This window comes from Ovis aries, chromosome 25 (genome assembly GCF_016772045.2).
Source record: "Ovis aries strain OAR_USU_Benz2616 breed Rambouillet chromosome 25, ARS-UI_Ramb_v3.0, whole genome shotgun sequence".
Taxonomy (NCBI): domain Eukaryota; kingdom Metazoa; phylum Chordata; class Mammalia; order Artiodactyla; family Bovidae; genus Ovis; species Ovis aries.
Genome location: NC_056078.1, coordinates 19,598,838 through 19,620,560, shown reverse-complemented (window position 1 = coordinate 19,620,560; position 21,723 = coordinate 19,598,838). Strand labels below are relative to the sequence as shown.

Sequence of the window (21,723 nt, the reverse complement as noted above, 5' to 3'; positions counted from 1 at the left end):
TGCGTCAGACATAGACTGGCGATTCAATTCTTACATGATAGTATACATGTTAGAATGCCATTCTCCCAAATCAGCCCACCCTCTCCCTCTCCCTCTGAGTCCAAAAGTCCGTTATACACATCTGTGTCCTTTTTCCTGTCGTGCATACAGGGTCGTCATTGTCATCTTCCTAAATTCCATATATATGTGTTAGTATACTATATTGGTGTTTTTCATTCTGGCTTACTTCACTCTGTATAATTGGCTCCAGTTTCATCCATCTCATCAGAACTGATTCAAATGAATTCTTTTTAATGGCTGAGTAATACTCCATTGTGTATATGTACCACAGCTTTCTTATCCATTCATCTGCTGATGGACATCTAGGTTGTTTCCATGTCCTGGCTATTATAAACAGTGCTGCGATGAACATTGGGGTACATGTGTCTCTTTCAATTCTGGTTTCCTCGGTGTGTATGCCCAGAAGTGGGATTGCTGGGTCATAAGGTAGTTCTATTTGCAATTTTTTAAGGAATCTCCACACTGTTCTCCATAGTGGCTGTACTAGTTTGCATTCCCACCAACAGTGTAGGAAGGTTCCCTTTTCTCCACACCCTCTCCAGCATTTATTGCTTGTAGATTTTTGGATCGCAGCCATTCTGACTGGTGTGAAGTGGTACCTCATTGTGGTTTTGATTTGCATTTCTCTAATAATGAGTGATGTTGAGCATCTTTTCATGTGTTTGTTAGCCATCCGTATGTCTTCTTTGGAGAAATGTCTATTTAGTTCTTTGGCCCATTTTTTGATTGGGTCGTTTATTTTTCTGGAATTGAGCTGCATAAGTTGCTTGTATATTTTTGAGATTAGTTGTTTGTCAGTTGCTTCATTTGCTATTATATTCTCCCATTCACAAGGCTGTCTTTTCACCTTGCTTATATTTTCCTTTGTTGTGCAGAAGCTTTTAATTTTAATTGCTTGCAGATTTTTGGATCGCAGACATTCTGACTGGTGTGAAGTGGTACCTCATTGTGGTTTTGATTTGCATTTCTCTGATAATGAGTGATGTTGAGCATCTTTTCATGTGTTTGTTGGCCATTCGTATGTCTTCTTTGGAGAAAATATTTAGAAAACTGGTTGGTTGCATTTAAATGGAATTTTAAAGCTTTGAAATTGGTGTTATCTTCTGAACTCGATAAACCATAACGCCATGTCTAAGTCACCATTTAAGAGGTTCAGTTTTTTTAATGAACAAAAGATTAGATGATTTCAATTTTATTCAAGCCAAGTAAGTTTCACCTCTCCCCTACAAATGAAGTATGATTTTCAATGGATCTTTGCTTTGCTTAGGCTTTTAGCTTATAGTCCCCTTTGTTCTTTGTTTCAAGATATTGATTTTAATACTATTAAGTGACTGCAAGTATATTGTCAATATGGTTTATGGTGAAGGAGGGGTATAGATGTTTAAAATCTGTATGTTTCATTTGTAGATTTCTTGAATCAGACAAATCAAGATTAGAAACGAATTTAGCTGTAAGATTTTTCTAAAAGAAGCCATTTTGAAAACTTGCTTGTCTGTGAATCTTTTGTTTTAAAAGTATCCTTGTTTAGAGTCTTTCTGATCAATCTCAATAAGGAGTTTGCAAAGTTATCCAAATTACTTAAATTCTTTCTAAACCCTTCAAATTCGTGACAGTATCTTGGAAAGGGAAGATTTATCCAACTCTTAATTATATAAGCTAATGGTGGCCTGCAGTGTTTGGAAAGTGATGAGGCACTCAGGCCAACTTCAGTAACATCAGGCTGTATGTCAAGAGCCAAAAGTCATGGCTAAGAATATCACTGATCAAAGACAGGAGCTGAAAAAAAAAAAGGAGCTGAGGCACCAGTGACCATCATAAGTGACCCAATTTCTTATTCCCTGGGCCAGCACTGATTATTCTCTATTGGTTAACAAAATAAAAGCATGATCTTTGAAATAAAAGCTTCTGTTTTATTTTAAGCTCCTTTCTTCAGTTCAGTTCAGTCACTCAGTTGTGTCTGACCCTTTGCAATCCCATGACTGCAGCATGCCAGGCTTCCCTGGTCATCACCAACTCCTGGAGCCTACTCAAACTCATGTCCACCGAGTCAGTGATGCTATCCAATGATCTCATCCTGTCATCCCCTTCTCTTCCTGCCTTCAATCTTTCCCAACATCATTGTCTTTTCCAATGAGTCAGTCCTTCACATCAGTTGGCCAAAATATTGGAGTTTCAGCCTCAGCATCAGTCCTTCCAATGACTATTCAGGACTGATTTCCTTTAGAATTGACTGGTTAGACCTCCTTGAAGTCCAAGTGACTCTCAAGGGTCTTCTCCAACACCAGAGTTCAAAAGCATCATTCTCTGGTGCTCAGCTTTCTTTAGAGTTCAACTCTCACATCCACATGGGAAAACCATAGCTTTGACTAGATGGACATTTGTTGGCAAAGTAATGCCTCTGATTTTTAATATGCTGTCTAGGTTGATCATAGCTTTTCTTCCAAGGAGGAAGCATCTTTTAATTTCTTGGCTGCAGTCACCATCTGCAGTGATTTTGAAACTGAAAGAAATAAAGTCTGTTACTGTTTCCATTGTTTCCCCCATCTATTTGCCAAGAAGTAATAGGACCAGATTGGATCACAAGAAACTGTGGAAAATTCTGAAAGAGATGGGAATACCAGACCACCTGACCTGCCTCTTAAGAAACCTATATGCAGGTCAGGAAGCAACAGTTAGAATTGGACATGGAACAGACTGGTTCCAAATAGGAAAAGGAGTACAACAAGGCTGTATATTGTCACCCTACTTATTTAACTTTTATGCAGAGTACATCATGAGAAACAGTGGGCTGGAAGAAGCACAAGCTGGAATCAAGATTGCCAGGAGAAATATCAATAACCTCAGATATGCAGATGACACCACCCTTACGGCAGAAAGTGAAGAGGAACTAAAAAGTCTCTTGATGAAAATGAAAGAGGAGAGTGAAAAAGCTGGCTTAAAGCTGAACATTCAGAAAACGAAGATCATGGCATCTGGTCCCATCACTTCATGGGAAATAGATGGGAAACAGTGGAAATAGTGTCAGACTTTATTTTGGGGGGGGGGCTCCAAAATCACTGCAGATGGTGACTGCAGCCATGAAATTAAAAGACGCTTACTCCCTGGAAGGAAATTTATGACTAACCTATATAGCACATTCAAAAGCAGAGACATTACTTTGCCAACAAAGGTCCATCTATTCAAGGCTATGGTTTTCCAGTGGTCATGTATGGATGTGAGAGTTGGACTGTGAAGAAGGCTGAGTGCCGAAGAATTGGTGCTTTTGAACTGTGGTGTTGGAGAAGACTTTTGAGAATCCCATGGACTGCAAGGAGATCCAACCAGTCCATTCTAAAGTAGATCAGTTCTGGGTGTTCTTTGGAAGGAATGACGCCGAAGCTGAAACTCCACTACTTGGCCACCTCCTGAGAAGAGTTGACTCATTGGAAAAGACTCTGATGGGAGGGATTGGGGGCAGGAGGAGAAGGGGATGACAGAGGATGAGATGGCTGGATGGCATCACTGACTCGATGGACGTGGGTTTGGGGGAACTTTGGGAGTTGGTGATGGACAGGGAGGCCTGGTGTGCTGTGATTCATGGGGTCACAAAGAGTCAGACATGACTGAGTGACTGAACTGAACTGAGCTGAACTGAATAGGACAAGATGCCATGATCTTAGTTTTCTGAATGTTGAGTTTTAAGCCAATTTTTTCACTCTCCTCTTTCACTTTCATCAAGAGACTCTTTAGTTCTTCGCTTTCTACCATAAGGGTAGCATCATATGCATATATGAAGTTATTGATATTTCTCCCAGCAATCTTGATTTCAGCTTGTACTTCATCCAGCTCAGCATTTCACATGATGTACTCTGCATATAAGTTAAATAAGCAGGGTGACAATATACAGCCTTCATATATTCCTTTCCCAAATGGTACCAGTTCATTGTTCCATGTCTGGTTCTAACTGTGTTTCCTGACCCGTATAAAGATTTCTCAGGAGGAGCTAAGGTGGTCTGATATTCCCATCTCTTGAAGAATTTTCCATAGTTTGTTGTGATCCACACAGTCAAAGGCTTTGACAGAGTCAATAAACAGCAGATGGTTTTCTGGTGAACATCCTGGAATGCGAAGTCAAGTGGGCCTTAGGAAGTATCACTATGAACAAAGCCCGTGGAGGTGATGGAATCCCAGTTGAGCTATTTCAAATCCTAAATGATGACGCTATGAAAGTGCTGCATTCAATATGCTAGCTAATTTGGAAAACTCAGTAGTGGCCACAGGACTGGAAAAGGTCAGTTTTCATTCCAATTCCAAAGAAAAGCAATGCCAAAGAACATTCCAACTCCCGTACAATTGCACTCATTTCACACATTAGCAAAGCAATGATCAAAATTCTCCAAGCCATACTTCAACAGTACATGAACCGTGAACTCCCAAATGTTCAAGCTGGATTTAGTAAAGGCAGAGGAACCAGAGATCAAAAGCCCCTTTCTTAGAAAACACCAAAGTTTCTATGATATTTTTGCTCTGTGCTTTGTCTACCAGGGAACCTCAAATTAAATGAGAATTTAAATTTAAGGGAGTTTGTGTTGTGACCTGTGTGCCAGCAAGGGATAAACTAATACATTAATAATTGGAATACACTCCATTGTATTGTTCTATTCATTTTAGTACTAATATACCCTAATGCTGTTTAATCTAACCAATTCATGTTGGGAAAAATATCTTAAAAGGCATCAAGCTTCAGAGCTTGGTAAATAAATTGAGACACAAAAGTTACTGCTAGAAACATGGTAAAGAACCCACATTTTATCTTTGGAATGTTCCACATATTCCACCAAGGAAATCCTAAGTGAGAGCAGGAAGTGTGGCGATATTATCACAAAATCATCTAGTCTTAATATTCAACATTTGTCCGCAGACAAATAGCATCTGTCATCACCTGGAAGCTTATTAGAAATGCAGAGAAACTCAGGCCATGACCCAGACCTACTCAATCAGAATCTGCACTTTAACAAGATCCCTAGGTGATTATTTGCACACTAGAACTGATACAGCACTGATCTACAGCAGATCTCTCAACCCTGGATGCACATTAGAAACACCTGAGGAGAGTTAAAAAAAAAAAAATGCCAAGACAAGGTTCCTACTCTAGGGATTCCAGCCTAATGGATCAAATACTCACTAGACTTTTTTAACTTGTATAACTGAGTGGATGAAATTTCCAGTCACCAAGTAGAAAAGAAACAAGAAAAATATGCTATGTGAAGGGTTTGGTTTTCACGTTAGTTTATGATGCTTATGGTACATACAAAAAGCTATGGTAAATGATTAAATGAATAGATATGTAAATATAGATGGATGAATGGAATATTGATAAGAAAATTTTTGGTAATGAACTCTTAAGTTTCAATAAACATCTATAGAGGTCTATAATGTAAGAGAGAGGTCAAGGAAAGACATACATATATGTAGAAATTTTGGAACTACTGAATGTAGAGGCGATACTGAAGGCATGGGAATAGATAAGATAACTATCGTCTAGAGCACTACTAGAAGGAGAAAAGTAAAGATCAAGAATAGAATCTCAGGAACTTCCCTGATGATCCAGTGGTTAAGACTCTGAGCTTCCACTACAGGAGACTCAGGTTTGATTCCTGGTCAGGCAACTAAGATCCCACATGCTGTAGCACAGCAAAAAAAAAAGAAAAAAGAATAGGATCTCCTGAATCATCAACCTTTTTTTTTTTTGCATCAACTTTTACAGCATAGGCCAAGTAAGTGTAGCTCAATGAGATTAAAATACAGCATCTAGAAAAGAAGAGTAATTAAGAGGAAAGAGAATACACACCAAGGTTAAGAAACAGTTTCAAAAGAACATATGATATCAAATACTGCAGGACATCAGAAATTCAATAGGGTCCATTGCCTTTACCATCTAAGAATTAACATATAAACTCAGAAAGACAGTGACTGTGTTGAAAGCCAGATTGTAGTTCACTGAGGAAGGAATGGAAAATGAGGCAGTGGAAAGACATAGTTTCCATTTTTCTTTCAAGAAGGTTGGCAGTAAAGGGGAAATATTATACACAGTAGTAGCTAGAAGAAAGTGTAGGATTTATACCACTAAGCTGTTTTTAGGGAACTCAAAACTTTTCAGAGACTTGACTGTTGGATCTACTAATTTCAGTGTTTTGAGAGTAAACACATATGCCTCATAAGCATATATATTTTCATTATAAATGTTTATGTTTCTGGTATATTACTGGAGAACAGAATTGCCTATTCAAACACGTTAGACACTGCTTTTATGTAGATACAGCTATTATAACATCACACACCAGAGATTAGTACAATTCTGTGGTCCCTCATTTCTCAGTTCCTCTTAAATTAGTTTGGCCAATTAAATATTTAGATGAAAAGAAACATGATGCTCAGATGATACCTCTATATAAACACTGTGGTTTAGTCATAACTTTTTACTACTTACAGCTGTGGGACTTAGAAAACTCAATTATTTTGGTACAGCCTCCTCAATTGTAGTAGAAAAAAATTTAGAAAATGAAAGGCAATAGGAAATTGTTTTAAAATCAATATTTATAAATAATTATCTCTAATTAGTGAGCTGGATTTGTATATTAATTAGTTTTACTGGTTAATAATTAGTTTATGAATCAGTCCCCTGATTTCAAATGGTTTAAGAATCCAAGTAACATAAACACAAGAAGTATTATCGCCCAATTTTGTGAGTTTGGAAACTGAAGAAAAGGATGACAAGGCTTAGAACACAGGTAACAACTTGAAGAATACTGAAGGGTCACTTCTTTCCTACTTTTAAAGTAGGATCAAACATACAGTTCCTTTCAAACTCTCAGAATCAATTCAATGTTCAATAAAATAATGTACACTGGGGAGTGTGGACTTAGTGTTTAATAGGGACAGAGTTTCAGTTTAGGCAATGGTAAGATTTGGGACATGGAATAGCTCCTCTAGGCCCTCCTGCGCCCATGCAGCCACCGCTCCATGGCCGTGGGGTTGCTCCTCCAGCCTCCGCCCCTGGCCTCAGGCATGGGGTACCTCCTCTCCACTGCACCCACAATGTCGCAGCCTGGCACTCTCGGCCACTGCCCCTGACCTTGGGCGCTGGGTAGCTCTACCTGGCTGTCGCCCCTGACCTCGGTCATGTAGGGTAGCTCCTCTTGGTCACCGCCCCTCGAGAAAGGGGTCCTCCCAGCTTCTGCCCCTGACCTCGGACATAGGGTAGCTGCGCTTGGCCGCACTTGTGCACCCTCGCAGCAGAGGAACCAGAGATAGAATGGCCAACATCCGCTGGATCATGGAAAAAGCAAGAGAGTTCCAGAAAAACATCTATTTCTGCTTTATTGACTGCCAAAGCTTTTGACTGTGTGAGTCATAATAAACTGTGGAAAATTCTGAAAGAGATGAGAATACCAGACCACCAGACCTGCCTCTTGGGAAACCTACATGCAGGCCAGGAAGCAACAGTTAGAACTGGACATGGAACAATAGACTGGTTCCAAATAGGAAAAGGAGTAATCAAGGTTGTATATTGTCACCCTACCTCAGTTCAGTTCAGTTCAGTCGCTCAGTCATGTCCGACTCTTTGCGACCCCATGAATCGCAGCATGCCAGGCCTCCCTGTCCATCACCAACTCCCGGAGTTCACTCAGACTCACATCCAATGAGTCAGTGATGCCATCCAGCCATCTCATCCTCTGTCATCCCTTTCTCCTCCTGCCCCCAATCCCTCCCAGCATCAGAGTCTTTTCCAATGAGTCAACTCTTCGCATGAGGTGGCCAAAGTACTGGAGTTTCAGCTTTAGCATCATTCCTTCTAAAGAAATCCCAGGGCTGATCTCCTTCAGAATGGACTGGTTGGATCTCCTTGAGTCCATGGGACCCTCAAGAGACTTCTCCAACACCGCAGCTCAAAAGCATCAATTCTTCGGCGCTCAGCTTTCTTCACAGTCCAACTCTCATATCCATACATGACCACAGGAAAAACTATAGCCTTGACTAGATGGACCTTTGTTGGCAAAATAATGTCTCTGCTTTTCAATATGCTGTCTAGGTTGGTCATAGGGTACTAGGTTACTCCAAGGAGTAAGCGTCTTTTAATTTCATGGCTGCAATCATCATCTGCAGTGATTTTGGAGCCCCCCCAAAATAAAGTCTGACACTGTTTCCACTGTTTCCCATCTATTTCCCATGAAGTGACGGGACCAGATGCCATGATCTTCGTTTTCTGAATGTTGAGATTTAAGTCAACTTTTTCACTCTCCACTTTCACTTTCATCAAGAGGCTCTTTAGTTCTTCTTCACTTTGTGCCATAAGGGTGGTGTCATCTGCATATCTGAGGTTATTGGTATTTCTCCAGGCAATCTTGATTCCAGCTTCTGTTTCTTCCAGCCCATCGTTTCTCATGATGTACTCTGCATATAAGTTAAATAAGCAGGGTGACAATATACAGCCTTGACGTACTCCTTTTCCTATTTGCAACCAGTCTGTTGTTCCATGTCCAGTTCTAACTGTTGCTTCCTGACCTGCATACAGGTTTCGCAAGAGGCAGGTCAGGTGGTCTGGTATTCTCATCTCTTTCAGAATTTTCCACAGTTTATTGTGATCCACACAGTCAAAGGCTTTGGCATAGTCAATAAAGCAGAAATAGATGTTTTTCTGGAACTCTCTTGCTTTTTCCATGACCCAGCGGCTTTTGGCAATTTGATCTCTGGTTCCTCTGCCTTTTCCAAAACCAGCTTGAACATTTGGGAGTTCACGGTTCACGTATTGCTGAAGCCTGGCTTGGAGAATTTTGAACATTACTTTACTAGCATGTGAGATGAGTGCAATTGTGCAGTAGTTTGGGCATTCTTTGGCATTGCCTTTCTTTGGGATTGGAATGAAAACTGACCTTTTCCAGTCCTGTGGCCACTGCTGAGTTTTCCAAATGTGCTGGCATATTGAGTGCAGCACTTTCACAGCATCATCTTTCAGGATTTGAAATACCTCTACTGGAATTCCATCACCTCCACTAGCTTTGTTCGTAGTGATGCTTTCTAAGGCCCATTTGACTTCACATTCCAGGATGTCTGGCTCTAGGTGAGTGATCACACTATTGTGATTACCTTGGTTGTTAAGATCTTTTTTGTATAGTTCTTCTGTGTATTCTTGCCACCTCTTCTTAATATCTTCTGCTTCTGTTAGGTCCATACCATTACTGTCCTTTGTTGAGCCCATCTTTGTTTGAAATGTTCCCTTGGTGTCTCTAATTTTCTTGAAGAGATCTCTAGTCTTTCCCATTCTGTTGTTTTCCTCTATGTCTTTGCATTGATCGCTGAGGAAGGCTTTCTTATCTCTTCTTGCAATTCTTTGGAACTCTGCATTCAGATGCTTATTTAACTTCTCTGCAGAGTACATCATGAGAAACGATGGGCTGGAAGAAGCATAAGCTGGAATCAAGATTGCTGGGAGAAGTATCAATAACCTCAGATATGCAGATGACACAACCGTTATGGCAGAAAATGAAGAGGAACTAAAAGGCCTCTTGATGAAAGTGAAAGAGGAGAGTGAAAAAGTTGGCTTAAAGCTCAACATTCAGAAAACGAAGATCATGGCATCTGGTCCCATCACTTCATGGGAAATAGATGGGGAAACAGTGGAAACAGTGTCAGACTTTATTTTGGGGGGCTCCAAAATCACTGCAGATGATGGTTGCAGCCATGAAATAGAAAGACGCTTACTTCTTGGAAGAAAAGTTATGACCAACCTAGATAGCATATTGAAAAGCAGAGACATTACTTTGCCAACAAAGGTCCATCTAATCAAGGCTACGATTTTTCCAGTGGTCATGTATGGATGTGAGAGTTGGACTGTGAAGAAAGCTGAGTGCCAAAGATTTGATGCTTTTGAAACGTGGTGTTGGAAAAGACTCTTGAGAGTCCCTTGGACTACAAGGAGATCCAACCAGTCCATCCTAAAGGAGATTAGCCCTGGGTGTTCTTTGGAAGGACTGATGCTAAAGCTGAAACTCCAGTACTTTGGCCACCTCATGCCAAGAGTTGACTCACTGGAAAAGACTCTGATGCTGGGAGGGATTGAGGACAGGAGGAGAATCAGACGACAGAGGACGAGATGGCTGGATGGCATCACCAACTCTGTGGACGTGAGGTTGAATGAACTCTGGGAGTTGGTGATGGACAGGGAAGCCTGGCGTGCTGTGATTCATGGGGTCGCAAAGAGTCGGACACGACTGAGCAACTGAACTGAACTGACTGAACTAAAGATTTGGGACATAAATTATGGTGTGACTTGCACAACAATGTGAATGTATTTAGTGCCACTGAAATGTACAGTTAAACATGGTTAAAATAGTGTTTTATATTATATGACTTTTACCGCACTAATAGTTTTTAAAAATAAGATAAAATAATGTGCATTAATGCATTATAAACTGTAAAATATTATATGAATTTAAATCCAAGCAACATGAGTCATATTTTTAGCACCTAAATCAGTGCCTGATACACACCTAAAACAAGTTCTCTGGAAATTAAATAGAGCCTTATAATATTTTGTAATGGTGGTCTTTACAAAGGGTCAGAGATATGTCCTAATCATCCCCTAGATTCCCCCCAACAGTCTATTATCCCTTCTTTTTTGTTTTTGATATGAATAAATTTAGGGCAACTCCCAGTTTTCAGTTGCCTAGGCAAAGCCTCTTCCTAGATTAGGTTGTTTAGACAACCTTGCCTAGAAAAGATCTTTCAATTTCTAGATAGACTGAGACAATTTTCTGTATAGTTGTTTTGGGGACAAGGAACCTCAGGGAATCATGTTCAGTTCTGAGTTTAGATCTTACTCTCCAATATCCTAGATTCTCTTCCAATGAAGGAGAAACTGTCCATTGGAAAGAACATATGGAGATGCTCCTATGCCACTCCTTTTTTCTGAGACTGAGACCACTTATCCTCTATCAGCGTCATGAGTCCCAAACCACCAAACTGACTTGGCTCCATAGGCATAAGAACTATGAACCACCACTGAAGGTTATTATCCCAGAGTCTCCCTTGTCTCAGGCCACAGTCTCTTTGACTACTCTAAAAATGATACCTTATTTTCATTTAGAATCTTAAAATTAAGTAATGCTCCTAGGTCTCACCTGTCATCAGAAATCACTACCATCTGTTAATATATTTTGCTTCCTTTCCTCTTCTACTAAGCTACTTCTTCCCAGACTTATCAATATGTATTATATGGAACTACAATAAGAGCTTTAACTTTAAAATCAGATAGGACTGGATTTGAATCCAGCCTCTAATCCTAACTGTGACCTTGGGAAGGTTATTTAAACTCTCCGAGTCTCAGTTTACCCATCTGAAAACAAAAGTAATGACATTGATTTCTTGCTATTTGGTGATGATTAAATGATACAGTACATATAGATTACTAAGCACTGTGCCCAGAACATACAGCCTCAGAGTCCTTTAACCATGCCATGTGGCCATGTATCAGCCTCACCACAAACCCTCCCTCCTTATACCTCAGCTATTCTGGAGGCTATCATTTTTTGAAATGCCACCCAGGACTCCTAAAATGAATTTCATGTCTGATCTATAGGTTGTCTTTAAAATTGGACCATATTTAACATCTTTGTATTTTCACAAGAAGAAGTAATAGCCTTAAACTTATTTGTATTCATTTGGATTCTCATAAACTATCTTTGGCTACTGCAGGGACCCCCTACAGACCAATTCAGCATCACTGTAGTACTAAATTCTTTATCTCTGTATCATGGCAAAAAATGGTTAAAAGCACAAACACTAAAGCCAGACTGTCTGGGCTGAAATATCATTTCTGCCTTTACCTGTCTGTGCAAATGGAAGCAAGTACTTGACCTTTCCACGCTTCAGTTTCTTCAATGGGATGATAGTAATAGTGCCTACTTTGCAGCATTTTTGTGAATCTAATACAGGTTAATACATGTAAAGTACTCAGAATAGTATCTGGCACATAGTTAACATTTTATGGCTGAGTGCTCACTTTTACTAACTACTTACAAAGTAGGATGAAATTAATTCTACAAACATTTGCTAATTGGTTACATGCCAAAACTATACCTAAGGCTAAAAGGTGATGGAGCTCCTGACCACAAGGACCTTCGATAAAAAAGGATATTATATATACGTATATATAAAACACATGCATGCATGCATGCTAAGTCACTTCAGTTCTGTCTGACTGTCTGCAATCCTATGGACTGTAGCCCACCAGGTTTCTCTGTCCATGAGATTCTCCAGGCAAGAATACTAGAGTGGGTTGCTGTACCCTCCTTCAGGGGATCTTCCTAACCTGGGGCCTGAACCTGTGTCTCTTATAACTCTTGCATTGGCAGGTGGGACCTTTGCCACCAGCACCACCTGGGAAGCCTCATATATACACATACATATATACAATGTATAATCTGGTACACATACATACACATAGTGCGCAGCACACACACACATGTCACAAACTTTAGGCGATACCAGTACCTGACACTGTATAATCTGAGATTACCAATCTGTTCCCTTCGGCTTTTTTTTTTTTTTTAATCTCAAACCAAGAGTTTTTGTTGTCTTTTTAGAATATCACAACTGAGTCCATAGAACCATCTGCTATCTTGTTTCTGCAGCAGGATCACTGAGATCTTATTCATCAGCCTGCTGAGCTGTTCCTTTTTCAGAAGCATAGATACCACCCCCAAATTTTCTGATATCCTTGTTTTTAACTGTGGTGGCTTGCTGAATCAAAGCAGCTGAATTTGACACAAGTTCAATGTCATTTCCTTCAAGAATCAACTCACATTTCTGGGCTTGAGATACTGAACAGGCAACCCCTGGCCTCATTCAAATCCTGCGTATGTATTTTTCACCCAAAAAAGTTCAGATTTCCACAAGAGAACCATTCTCCTGAATAACAACATTGATGGGGAAGTGGGCATACACCGACCTCATCCTGTAATGGAAGCCCAGTGTAACACCCTTGATCATGTTCTGTAAGTGGCTACAGACTGTGCGAACAGTGGCCAGTTCCTTTCTGTTTCTGCTCCATTTGTCGACACGGAGCCTCTATTTCTTTTCAAGGAGACTGAGTTCTACTTTGATGTAATTGAAGTCCCTCCAAAGGGTGCCTCTGAGGCCCTTCACAATAACTGTCCATCCCTTCAAGGTAATGTCAACATTTTCTGGGATGTCAACAGTCTGACTGGCTTCTAACATTTTTTGCCTTTAATCAGTGATGAAAGCGGATTTATATCTGGGCTAACCACTTGGACCAGCCTTCTATATGATGGCTGCAAAGAACGGTATTGACTTTACACACCCCCGATTAATTGTTACCAAGGACCCTGAATCAAATCACGTTTTTGCTAATCAGATCATTGTCTGAAAGCCAATGATTATGAAAGCTGAAAAACTTAAATCAATTCCTAAATCTGTAAATGAAGACCTGGACAAGTATCCTCAATTTGAGTAAATAAAGAATAAAACTATGACTGATTTGGAACTATTTCTAATTTATAGAACACAATGAAAACAATATTATAAATATAAATCTACTTCCTGAGAACCAGATAACAACAAGTTTATGGATAAAGCTGGTGTCCATGTGTGAGATGGAAGAAAATTCTCCTTACACGGCATCTGCCTTCTCTCTAAGCAATGTTAGTCTTTAGTCACTCAGTCGTGTCTGACTCTTTGTGACCCCACGAACTGTAGCCTGCCAGGTTCCTCTGTCCATGGGATTCTCCAGGCAAGAACGCTAGAGTAGATTGCCATTCCCTTCTCCAGAGCATCTTCCCGACCCAGGGATCGAACCCAGGTCTCCTGCATTGTAGGCAGATTCTTTACCATCTGAGCTACAGGGAAGATCTGTAAGCCTTCTCTCTAAGCAGGTGGCTAAATCCCCACTCCTCACAATGAACAGTGTCTTCCACTTTCTCTCCACTATTAATCCTTCTCAGTGGTCTGGCCTTGAGGTTTAAGTTGTTCTTCAGCACTGCAAGGGTGAGGTCTTTTGCAGACCACGAGCAACAGCTGTCTGGTAAAGCTTTGCCTGTGAAGTAGCTGGCACCCACTGACAGTAGTTGGCTCCTGTTGCTCAGTGACAGCCCTGCTGCTTCCAGAATCGAAGACAGCATCTGTAAATCCCATTAGCCTGTCTCTCCCACAATTTTCTATTCTTTCTTGTCAGCAAGTGTTAACCACAACAAACACTGAACTTTCCCTGAGGCCACTAACTCCATCCTTGGGTTCTCCACTCCATAGCTGAGTTGAAGGAATCACATAAGTAAATGACACATAGAAGTAAGTGACTGCTCAGACAGACTCAATGTGAAACACTTTCCAGAGGCATTTCAATCAGAGCTAGTCCTTTCTAGGACTAGCCATAGGTTGTGAGATGGTAACTATTTGGATACTATTACTAGTCTTTATTCAGCACCTACTATATTTCATGAGAAACGCTGGGCTGGAAGAAGCACAAGCTGGAATCAAGATTGCCAGGAGAAATACCAATAACCTCAGATATGCAGATGACACCACCCTGATGGCAGAAAGTGAAGAGGAACTAAAAAGCCTCTTGATGAAAATGAAAGAGGAGAGTGAAAAAGTTGGCTTAAAGCTCAACATTCAGAAAACGAAGATCATGGCATCTGGTCCCATCACTTCATGGGAAATAGATGGGGAAACAGTGGAAACAGTGTCAGACTTTATTTTGGGGGGCTCCAAAATCACTGCAGATGGTGACTGCAGTCATGAAATTAAAAGACGCTTACTCCTTGGAAGAAAACTTATGACCAACCTAGATAGCATATTGAAAAGCAGAGACATTACTTTGCCAACAAAGGTCCATCTAGTCAAGGCTATGGTTTTTCCAGTGGTCATGTATGGATGTGAGAGTTGGACTGTGAAGAAAGCTGAGTGCCGAAGAATTGATGCTTTTGAACTGTGGTGTTGGAGAAGACTCTTGAGAGTCCCTTGGACTGCAAGGAGATCCAACCAGTCCATTCTAAAGGAGATCAGTCCTGGGTGTTCTTTGGAAGGACTGATGCTAAAGCTGAAACTCCAATACTTTGGCCACTTCATGCAAAGAGTTGACTCATTGGAAAAGACTCTGATTCTGGGAGGGTTTGGGGGCAGGAGAAGAAGGAGATGACAGCGGATGAGATGGCTGCATGGCATCACCGACTCAATGGACATGAGTTTGAGTGAACTCTGGGAGTTGGTGATGGACAGGGAGGCCTGGTGTGCTGCAATTCATGGGGTCGCAAAGAGTCAGACATGACTGAGCAACTGAACTGAAACTATATTTCAAACACATGTCTTATTTATTATATTTTATCCATGAACAATCCTAAAATTTAGGGATCTTTACCCCCATTTTAAAGATGAGGAAACTGAGATTCACAGTATCTTTCTAACTGAAAAATATCACACAGTGTACCTTCCTCCTCCATGGATGATAGAGCTTTCTTTTTGCTCCTCAATCGTACCAGTATCAATGGCTTCCAACTTACCCATTAGGTAAGACTGATCCTACAAACAACTGTAATGAACCAAGCAAAGATATCTTCACTCCTAAGTCAGAATTTTTGATGTAGAAAGCCAGCATGCAAAGGAGTCAATAGCCTGAGTTGTCCCATGTTTCATATCATTTATAAAGGGAAAGAAGGAATGCCAATTACAGTGTTAAATATAAAATGACCCACAAGGCTACACCATCAAAGTTGCTCTTACTCTGCTCTCTATGGTGACGTTTAAATCAGCAAACTGGTCATCCCTTAACAATGGAATCTTTTCAAATTAATTGATTTGACAAAACAACTACAAATTAACCACCACTCAGTTGTGCTGCTTTCTTCAAAAAAAAAAAAATTCTAACAAATGACCAAACTTTATGTGCTCTTTTGCCATCTTAGTTTAACTTATTAAGCAGACAGCAGGAATCCTAATCAGTCAAGACAATGACTAACACAAGTGGCATCAAGTTTACACGACTAATTTGAGTACTAATGGAATCTGGTTTCCTTTACTTGTGTCTTGATATATTCTGGCAAAGTGTCTCCTTTTGTTTTGGAATCATGAATATAGAGTTCTCTGCTAAGAAAGGATTCTCCTTCTCTGTGGACACATTCCAAGTCGCTTCTCTGAAGAAAGCTATTCCCAGATAACTGTTTAAGGACCTACATCATTAGTTGAGGGCTTCCCTGATGGCTCAAGCAGTAAACAATCTGCGTGCGATGCAGGTGATGTGGGTTCAGTCTCTGTATTGAGAAGATCCCTTGGAGGAGGGAATGGCAACCCACTCCAGTACTCTTGCCTGGAAAGTCCCATGGACAGAGGAGCTTGGTGGGCCACAGTCCATTGAAGGGGTCAGAAAAAGCTGGATATGACTGAGCATGCGCACATGTGATCATTAGTTGAACACTGATGAAAACATAAATGCACTGGGTTCTGTGGGTTTATATGAAACTTGTTATAAAGGTCTGTCTTGTATGATCACAGAGGCTAAGAATTCCCACCATCAACTGTCTGAAAACTGTAGGCCCAGGAAAGTTGATGATATAAATTTCAATCCAAATCTGAAGGTCTGAGAACCAGGAGCACTTTATGGCATTAAGTCTCAGTCCTGGAGATGATCAGTGTCCTGCTCAAACAAGCAGAGACAGTGAATTCAATCCTCCTCTACCTATTTGTCCAATTCACGCCCTCAGCAGATTGGATAATGCCTGTTTACACTGAGGAGGGCAAGCTGTTTCACTCAGCCCACCAATTCAAATGCGATTCCATTCTGGAATGTCTTCCAGAAACATCCTTACAGATATTTCCAGAAATAATGTTTAACCAGATATCTGGGCAGTCAAGTTGACACATGAAATTAATCAGAGATATAATTATACATGCTATAAAATGTTTAGTGCAAAACAGTAGTGGACACATTCTATTCAGTAACACTTGAGAGTCTAGAGACCCACATGTCTGTGCTCATATCCGTGCTACAGAGTTCAGAGAGTGTCTGAAGAGAATATTGGTTCTTCTTGAGGTGGTCCTTTGGTTTCTGTGATGCAAAGTCTGGGCATGACTGGGGCAGAGGCCTTCTTTTCACCTGTTCTGTCCTAAGCTTTGATGTCTTTTAAGGTATATAGGTCTGATGATAGCCACATTCCTGTTTCTTACCAGGAAGTGTGATCTCAAGTCCATGGCCACTTAGTATTTATCGAAATTTTGTGTAGAGAAAAAACACTTAGCACAATTTTTTCCCTTTCACTAGATAGTCTAAGATAGGTTACTAAATCAGGGTAGGGTAATATTCTGCACCCTTATGGCAGAAAGTGAAGAAGAACAAAAGAGCCTCTTGATGAAAGTGAAAGAGGAGAGTGAAAAAATTGGCTTAAAACTCAACATTCAGAAAACTAAAATCATGGCATCCAGTCCCATGACTTCATGGCAAATAGATAGGGAAACAATGGAAATTCTGAGAGACTTTATTTTGGGGGCAGGGCGGGGGCAGGTTCCAAACTCACTGCAGACAGTGACTGCAGCCATGAAATTAAAAGATGCTTGCTCCTTGGAAGAAAAGTTATGACCAACCTAAACAGCATACTAAAAAGTAGAGACATTATTTTACCCACAAAGGTCTGTCTAGTCAAAGCTATGGTTTTCCCCTAGTCATGTATGGATGTGAGTGAGAGTTGGACTTTAAAGAAAGCTGAGTACCGAAGAATTGATGCTTTTGAACTATGGTGTTGAAGAAGACTCTTGAGAGTCCCTTGAACTGCAAGGAAATCCAACCAGTCAATCCTAAAGGAAATCCTAAAGGAAATCAGTCCTGAATATTCACTGGAAGAACTGAAGCTGAAGCTGCAATACTCTGGCCACCTGATGCAAAGAACTGACTCATTGGAAAAGACCCTGATGCTGGGAAAGGTTGAAGGCGGGAGGAGAAGGGGACGAGAGAGGATGAGATGGTTGGATGGCATCACTGACTCGATGGACATGAGTTTGAGTAGGCTCTGGGAGTTGGTGATGGACAATTGGTGTACTACAGTCCATAGGGTCATAAAAGTCATACACAACTGAGCAACTGAACTGAACTGAACTGAATACTTCAAAGACCATAAGTATTGAGAAGATTATGGTACCTTCTCTTGCCATATGCAATTTGAAATATATCATTTTCAAAGTTATATAAAACATGAATAAATGTGTAAAATAACTTATCTCTTGATTTTCTGATTAAATAAATTCTTCAGAAATTGCGTTTTCTTTTTTAACATACATATAATTTGTTGGTATCTTAAATACTAGCTTAGTCTGCTACATGGGGTAACCTAGTACTCTTTAAGAATTAAGCCAAAAAGATCAAAGGTCAGTTATTTTAAAAAAGAAAGAAAGAAATACATCTTTAGAACCAAAAAAAAGAATTAAGCCAAAGTAGCAGAGAGAAAGGTACCTAGACTGAATTATATTGGCCCCCACCATCCGCCATTACTGCCAGTAAAACTAATTCTCATGAATTATTTCTTGTCAGAGACCACTGAATTCTACCAAGGAATCATTTTGAAGAAAAGCTTATCATACATATATCACTAAAATGTTGTCCAGACACTTTCATGGAGGTTTCTGTATTTTGTATATTATTGATTTTATGGATCAAGCAACCACCCAAATTTCTCTTTTCACCTCAATAGCTAGAACGCTGAGATCCAAATACATGGCTACCCAAGGCTAGCACTTAGGTCATCATGGCAGATGTTCTCTGCCTCCTCCACCTGATAATTCCACCTTATTTTTCTCCTGAACACTCATTCTACTTACTATCTTGTGTTTTTACGTAACCTTCTAACAACCTAAATCCTCTATAAGGTAATAGAGTCCCTTGGACTGCAAGGAGATCCAACCAGTCCATTCGGAAGGAGATCAGCCCTGGCATTTCTTTGGAGGGAATGATGCTGAAGCTGAAACTCCAGTACTTTGGCCACCTCATGCGAAGAGTTGACTCATTGGAAAAAGACTCTGATGCTGGGAGGGATTGGGGGCAGGAGGAGAAGGGGATGACAGAGGATGAGATGGCTGGATGGCATCACCAACTCGATGGACATGAGTCTGAGTGAACTCCGGGAGTTGGTGATGGACAGGGAGGCCTGGTGTGCTGCAATTCATGGGGTGGCAAAGAGTAGAACATGACTGAGCGACTGAACTGACTGACTGACATATATAAATAGGTTTACGTAGTTTCTTCACATAGTATATTTGTATTCATATACATGGTTTCTTCTCCTATACAAGTGGGAAGCGTGTGATCTTAAAATGTGAATTAATTTTTAAATATATTTTATAACTTTCATTTACTATAAGTGGTGATACTATGGGTAATTTATTACTTCTTTATAAGTTTCCAAATTTTCAAAAATTTCTCTAGTAAGTATGTTTCAACTTTATAATCTGTAAAAAAAAATTTTAGAAAAATCATTCACAATAGGTCTGTACTATATAATTATATAATAAAATTATCAAAATCACTCATTTGGATTTTGGAGAGATTAAAATAAATCAAGTGTGACATTTAAATTTCAATATGTGTTTATCCAGTATATTCAATATATCATACTCTCCAATGATTCAATATAAATAACAAACAATTTTAAAAATGTTCCTGAGGTTTTACATCTTGATATTAATAGATTAAAACTTATCTAACATTATCCTACAAACTTTCAGTTTTTATAAGCATGTTTTATGTCCTAGATATTGTTTTATGAATACTATTGATACAGCTAGCTGAGTGGTAAAGAATCCGCCTGCCAGTGTAGGAGACTTGGGAGACATGCGTTCGATCCCTTGGTCAGCAAGATCCCCTGGAGGAGGAAATGGCAACCCATTCTAGTATTCTTGCCTGGAGAGTCCTATGGACAGAGGAGCCTGGTGGGCTGCAGTCCAGGGGGTCACAAAGTCAGGCATGGCTGAGTGTGCCCACATTTACATTCACTTACACTACTTATTGATACACTTTTCTATGGGAAAAAATCCAATAGTCCAAGTGGGCTGTGAGTATGACCCAGAGGAGCACCTTTGATTATTAGAGATTAGATGGAAAGATCTCTGACCCCAATTGAGTTCCAGAATCAGTCTGGAAGATGTCAAGACACTCAGTAAACAGAAAAATGTAAAATAAATATCTTCAGAATTTCCAAAGGTTGTGATCTAAATGTTTTCAAGACATAAAAATAACACCTCAAGACAGAAAAATAAACTTTAGTTTTCTGTCTTCTATAGTAAAATTTTTAAACTGATACCATGTATAACATAGATACAATGGTGTCATCAGTGACCCAGAGCCAGATAATCTGGAATGCAAAGTCAAGTGAGCCTTAGGAATTACTGCTGTTAATAAAGCTAGTGGATGCTATGGAATTCCAGTAGAGCCATTTAAAATCCTAAAGGCTGATGCCATCAAACTGTTGCATTCAATATGTCAGCGAATTTGGAAGACCCAGCAGTGGTCTCAGGACTGAAAAAGGTCAATCCTCATCCCAATTCCCAAGAATGGTAGTACCAAAGAATGTACTAACCATCAGAAAATTGCATTAATCTCCTATTCTAGTAAGGTCATGCTTAAAATCTTGCATGCTGGGCTTCAACATTATATGAATGAAGAACTTTCAGATGTCCAAGCTGGGTTTAGTAAAAGAAGAGGAACCAGAGATCAAATTGCCAACACTCTTTGGATCATAGAGAAAGCAAGGAAATTCCAGAAAAACATCTACCTCTGTTTCATCAACTACACTACAAACTTTGACTATGTGGATCATAACAAACTGTGGAAAGCTCTTAAAGAGATGTGAATACCAGACCATCTTACCTGTCTCCTGAGAAACCTGTATACTGGTCAAGAAGCAACAGTTAGAATCCTGTATGGAACAACTGATTGGCTCAAGATTGAGAAAGGATAAAGACAGGGCTGAATGCTGTTACCCTGTTTGTTTAACCTATATACTGAGCATATCATGAGAAATGCTGGGCTGGATGAGTTACAAGCTGGAATCAAGATAGGGAGGAGAAACCTCAACAACCTCAGATATGCAGATGATACCACTCTAATGGCAGAAAGTAAAGAAGAACTCAAGAGCTTCTTGATGAAGGTGAAGGAAGAGAGTGAAAAAGCTGGCCTAAGACTAAGTATTAAAAAACTAAGATCTTGGCATCTGGTCCCATTACTTCATGGCAAATAGAAGGGGAAAAGGTGGAAGTCGTGACAGATTTCCTCTTCTTGGGCTCAAAAATCACTGCAGATGGTGACTGTAGCCATGAAATCAGAAGACAACTGCTTCTTGACAGGAAAGCTATGACAAACCTAGACAGGGTGTTGAAAAGCAGAGACATTACTTTGCCAACAAAGGTCCGTATAGTCAAGGCTATGGTCTTCCCAGTGGTTATGTACAATTGTGAGAGCAGAACCATAAAAAGGCAGGACGCCAAAGAATTGATTCCTTCAAACTGCAGCGCAGGAGAAGATTCCTGAAAGTCCCTTGGACAGCAAGGAGATCAAACCAGTCAGTCTTAAAGGAAATCAACCCTGAATACTCTTTTCAAGGACTGATGCTGAAGCTCCAGCATTTTGGTTAT

At 40.1% G+C, this 21,723-nt stretch overlaps 1 pseudogene; it reads right to left on the bottom strand.

The window, feature by feature from the left end:
- Positions 1-12,515: 12,515 nt before the first annotated feature.
- On the bottom strand, positions 12,516-13,317 carry LOC101123090 (large ribosomal subunit protein uL6-like; annotated as a pseudogene).
- Positions 13,318-21,723: the final 8,406 nt, after the last annotated feature.